Source organism: Crotalus tigris, unplaced genomic scaffold, assembly GCF_016545835.1.
Source record: "Crotalus tigris isolate CLP2741 ecotype Arizona unplaced genomic scaffold, ASM1654583v1 scf7180000023680.619571, whole genome shotgun sequence".
Taxonomy (NCBI): Eukaryota; Metazoa; Chordata; class Lepidosauria; order Squamata; family Viperidae; genus Crotalus; species Crotalus tigris.
The window spans coordinates 87,579-93,498 of record NW_024100115.1 but is presented as its reverse complement, the minus strand read 5'-3'; the positions used below and the strand labels follow the sequence as shown (position 1 = coordinate 93,498).

At 37.4% G+C, this 5,920-nt stretch overlaps 1 long non-coding RNA gene across 1 annotated transcript; it reads right to left on the bottom strand.

The window, feature by feature from the left end:
- Positions 1 to 583: 583 nt before the first annotated feature.
- On the bottom strand, positions 584 to 5,646 carry LOC120297717. The gene is made up of 2 exons (XR_005553870.1): positions 4,749 to 5,646; positions 584 to 1,490 (listed from the first exon to the last, which is right to left on the bottom strand). It is a non-coding gene; the product is annotated as an uncharacterized LOC120297717 (long non-coding RNA).
- Between the last annotated feature and the right edge of the window lie 274 nt (positions 5,647 to 5,920).

Genomic DNA, 5,920 nt, shown 5'->3' with positions numbered 1-5,920 from the left:
AGCTGCCTAGCAGTCTTCTGCTAGAGGGTAGATTCACTCTGCAGTCAACTGCTCAAGTTAGCTGTCATGATTTAGGCCACGCTGATTTATTTCCGTGATACTTCACGTTTCTCATTTAAAGGTTTAAAGATTGTTAAACTAACTTTAAAAATGAAGCTACTGATTTGGGCTGCAAAAATTTCAAATAACTGCTAAGGGGCTCAAAAGAAGGAGGAATTTTCTGTAACTTTTCCCTTTTATCTAGTGACCCTCTAGAGCAGGGGTAGGCAACATTGGCTCTTTTATGACTTGTGGACTTCAACTCCCAGCATGGCTGGCTGAGGAATTCTGAGAGTTGAAGTCCATAAAAGAGTCATAAAAAAAGTCATAAAAGAGCCAAGGTTGCCTACTCCACCTCTAGATATTTGTAACCTAGAAAGAATGATCCATTCTTAGCTCTCTGATATGTATGCATCCTTTTCTCTATTATTACAAAAAGGGTGCTAGAGTTATTTCCAGATTCTGAATAGTTAATACAATTTACTTAGCTCCATTATTAGAAGCAAACCTCACCATCAGCATAGACACGAAGATGCAGTGGACCTTTTTTTTTTTTGTTCTGAAAAACATATGCCTTGTGTTCTAATTAGAGATCTGGTAATTACTTACATGCATGATCAGTACAGTACTTCCAAAAATGATAACTGAGTGCGTGCAGTGTTTTAATCAGAGAAATTAGCATTTGTATAATGACAAAATAGTAATTTGCTGTAATATGTTTAACACTGAAGGTCAAGATGAACTATTCATTCATTGTTTATCTGCCCTGATATACAACAAATAAAGATATTAGTGAAATATTGTTAAACTCAAGGTAGAATTCTTAAAGCCAGATCTACTTTATGTAACTTGAGTGCTTGTCATAGCTGAATATTTGTCATAATAAAGCATGGCAATTCATATTTGAGAACTACTCAAGCTCTTGTAAAATCAATAGGTGTATACTGAAAAAGTAGGATGTTAAGTTGAAATTAAGTTTGAATACTACAATTTTCTTTCTTGGTAATTTTTTTTTCATTTGTCACTCAGAATAAACAATATTTTGCTAAACAGCAATCACATTCCACTCACTTTGACATTTCTGAAAAACAGTATAGCTGTCAGATAAATCCTTATAGTTACACATTAACTGAGATATTAACTTTTAAAGGAATTCTTTATATAGCAGTTGGTGAGCATGAACTCTAATTCATATAATGCCAAGAAATTCAAAGAAATGTTTTGTTTCTTTTCCAGTTTTAAAAAAGATGCAATCAATACCCTATGCTTGCAAAATCTTACTCATGAAACAAACTACCAGTAAAATCTATTTAAAATATGGAATTTGAAAATTGAATTGGTGAAGACAATGTTGAAGAAACAATTTGCTGGCTTTGAATTTCATCATGGTGAGTAGAGTCTGGATCATCTTCCAAGCACGTCTCAAAGATTGTCAATAAAATGCTTTGCTTCTGAAAGAAATTGGAAGGGAAAAGAAATTAAGCCCCAGTATAAAGATTGAAAAACAGGTTAAGTGCTTTCTGAATCCTAGAAAGCATTTCTTGGACTCAATAACAAGTCATAAATTGTTGAGAGGTGGCCTTCAAAAGAATAGTGGTAGTAATCAGGGTCTGGCTCATTAGACAATTAATAATGCATGCTGTAATTTTCAACACCTAAAGGTTAAATTTTCCTAATTCATACTTAATCCTCTGATTAAAATCAATAGGGCGTACAAGGGCTGAAATATGACTGCACCAGGTGTCTGCAACTCAGGGTATTTCAGGAGATTAAATTTAGCAATTTTAAATTTAGCCATTCACTATCTCAAACCCCTGTTTAAAATTGCAGTGTAGACACTAGAAAACATGGCAGTCCTAAATGATGTTCTGGTATATTCACCTGTTACCTTCAAACTTGCCAATTGCTCCAGGCTGCAGCTGGAATACTTGGTCCAAGTTTGGTTGCCAATACAAATCAATACAAGAATATCGAGGAATTGGAAAGAATGCAGAGAAGAGGAACAAAAAATAAGAATAGGACAACACAAGAGGAATAAAGGGTACCATGTACCTCACAAATGGGAAAGAAACCTGGAAGAATTTCAGAGACATCAACATAACCCCTTCCTTCCCCTTTTCTTCTCTGTTTTCCCCTCAGTTTAAGACAGCAGATCACACCAATATGGGAAGAAGATATTTTCAGCACTTGGATATTGGTATACTGTATATGTTGAGAAGGGAGACTGCAGTATATGGGAGAGAGTTGGAGAAGAGGTGTCTCAGGGGACTTTATTTAAGTCCCATAAATAAATATTTATTTATTTATTTATGGGACTTATATACCGCTTTAAGTGCAAGCGCTCTCTAAGCGGTGTACACCAATAAGCAATGTATATATATATATTTACATTGCCCCCAACAATCTGGGTCCTCATTTTACCTACCCCAGAAGGATGGAAGGCTGAGTCAACCTTGAGCCGGTGAGATTTGAACAGTCAGCTAAAGTGGCCTGCAGTACTGCACTCTAACTGCTGTGCCACCTCGGCGCAGCAGTTAGAGTGCAGTAATACCCAAATGAGTTATTTTATACAGATCTAGGCAATTCAAGTCTGCTTATAAAGAAGGAAGGAGAAGAGGAGGAGAATAACCGTACATAAGAATCCTTAAAATCAGACATGTAGCACATATAGAAATGGGTAAATAGGTACAGGTGTGTTAATGAAGGCAAGAGACGAAAAGGACATCCAACAGCAAAAAGGATGGACAGTGACAGGGGCAATGAGTACAATGAGAAAATCAGTATATATGGTCACTAGGACTTGAAAATGACTTGATAGAGAGGGAGAGAGAGAAAGAGAGAAAGAGGGGGGAGAGGAAAGGGAGAGGGGGGGGAATAGGAAAGAAAGCATGAGGGGAAAGAGAGAGAAAGAGGGAGAGAGAGAGAGAGAGAGAGAGAGAGAGAGAGAGAGAGAGAGTTCATGCACAGCAACCTCTATTTCTTTTTAATTAAACTCTTCAATCAAGCTTCCCCCCCCCAGTGTTTTCTTTTCTCTGGGAAAGGGGTCCAAGTGGTTCTTTGAGTGTTTAAGATTGCAGACCCCTGCACTAGATATTATCCATCATGGTAGAAGAAAAAAGGGAAAGATCCAGCTCCTATGGCCAGATCCAGATCACTTTGCATTACTGAAGAGAAGGATGCTATGCAAAGGTGCACTTTCCTATAACAATTGCATTACCAAAACTGCCCTTGGTTTTCTACCATCCCGAGGCCCCTTCTTATTAATGCTTACTGGTTAAATTAAACAGAAAGCTGAAGAGTGGGGGTTAGAATTAAGGATTAGGGTTTTATGAAACTACATATTCATATTAGAACTTAACGGTCGAGATTATTTTAAAATAATAATCTGGGACAAATTTCAATTGATCTATTTACAGCAAGGTAAACTATGATTGCCTGTTTATCACTTCCAATCAGGCTACCAGACCTAGAAAAGATGCCTTGAGTTTAAAGGTGAGGGTGAGACTGGGAGGTTGAATTGGTTAACTATTTGTAATAAAATTCCTGCTAGGCAAAAGATTAAACATCTCCTCTTTGTCTAGAGAAGAAATCTCAGGAAAAAAAAATCCCACTTGTTTTGAAAAGTAAAATAGTCTTAACCGCTAACTGTAACTTAGTTTAATAATCTAGCACATATTTGACACTCAGATTAATATTAATTACACAGAAATAGAGGTGGGTGTATCAGAGGCAAAGATATATTTTCAAAGAGTCACCAATTGTACAAGGTGGGTCAAATCAATTATGTTTTGCCTGGTGCTTGAGGATCTCTGTAAAATAAAGACATAGTACATAGAAATGGCCTGTATTACAGAGGTCTTAGACCAAAGGTCTTGCACTTAAATGTAACCACACAACAAGCAGTGGACAATTGTTTTGCCAGCAGGTTTGCTTGTTTCTAGTGAGGGTGACAGATGATTATGACCTATTCAAAGGGAATAACATAGTTCTGCTTTGCACTGGAGGGAAAACATACAGATCATGTTTCTAGTTAGCAGCGCCGACAGCTTTTCTCTTGATGTTCCTTAACAAAATGTGCACCGCTGTAAGAAATACACATTGGCCCACATCATATTTAATATGTTTCACTGTTGAAGTGTTTCATCTCCCGGAATACATTACCAAGATTAATAAAATGAAGAGTTAATCAGTCCACATACCGTTACACATGTAAGGCATGCACTCTTATTACATTATTGTCATTTTAGTAAATTCCTCCTATCTGGTGATTTATATATACTTTATGAGCTATGTATACTTTCACACAGCTAGTGCTTTTCAAACAAGCTTCGCTATAGCCAGATTATGATTACGTTTGACCGTATGCGCAGGATTTAGAGATATCAGTTCTGTGTAACTTTGAAAATAACATTATAACAGATGATACCTAGTAAGCAAGCCCTTTTGCTTCATAGTATTTTCCTATTTATATTGTCTGATGCTGAACTCAAAATTATGGAGTAGTCTAAGTAATCCACTTATTCCTGCTTCTGCATCCATAGACCTGACACCGTTGCGTTGGAAGTTTAAGTGAAGGCTACCTCTTTATACACATCAGTTTGATTCCGAGATTCCTTGGCAATCACCATATATTTGAAGACTACAGAGAAAAATCAAATTGCAGCCTTCCTGTCCACCCTCCAATTGCAATTATTTCCCAATTCTCTTACCTTCCACATTTGACTCTAATGTTGGAAAAAATGTCTTGTTCTCACCAATATTTGACAAGATACTGTTTAAATAGAAGATGTATCGGAAGGCCCTGCAAACATTTGCAGCAGCAATCAACTGAACAAAACCTGAATTACATGCTTAGAGGTGATCTCCCTCCTCATCCCCCTGTTGACAGTGTGAACACAGTATTGTTTCCACAAGGACCAATTATTGATAAACAGAAGATCTGCTCACGCAAGACTATTTTTTAGCACAGAAACAGATTTTTAAAAAAAGAAACCAAATCTTGTGATTTTCATCTTTAAGTGGATGTTTAGATAAAGGTTAACTGTATGTTAAAGATACATTATTAAAGAGGCAGCAAACAATCTGATTGCATTACTTCATCTTAGGATGAAGTAAAGAACTTGGCATTGTCCAGGCAAAAGCTGTGAAGAAATATGAAAAACAACACCTGTCAGCAGCACCAAGAGTTACCTGGTTTTACACTGTAATAAAGCTGATGGAAGTCTGCATGGGTATTACCATGGCTATTGCTAAGGTATCAGTAAATAGACCAGGGGTGTCAAACTCGCAACATCATGTGGCGTGTTGCAACGTATTGCGGTTTTGCCATAACGCACCCGGCCCATGGGCCGGCAGTTTGACACCCCTGAAATAGACCAAGGGGAAAAGAGTTGGGGACATATGGAGATAGAAGGGTAGCCGAATATTAGTTGCTAGATGTCTGTCTTATATACAGGTAATCCTTCACTTACAACTACAATTGAGTCCAAGATTTCTGTTGTCAAGCGAGAGTGGTTAAGTGAGTTTTGCCCCAATTTATGACCTTTCACGTCACGGTTTTTAAGTGAATCACTGTAGTTGTTAAGTTAGTACCATGGGTGTTAGGTGAATCTGGCTTCTCCATTGACTTGTTTGTCAGAAGGTCACAAAAGGAGATCACTTGGCCCTGGGACACTGCAACTGTCATGAGTCAGTTGGCAAGCTTTTGAATTTTGATCACATAGTCAGAAGTGTGAAAAAGTCACTTTTTTCAGTGCTGTTGTAACTTCAGTCACTAAATGAACTGTTGTAAGTCGAGGAGTACCTGTACTACTTATGAGCCTTGCATTAAGCATCCCCTGGTTTCTCTGGGAAAGATACTAGTTTATATGACCCTTTAGTC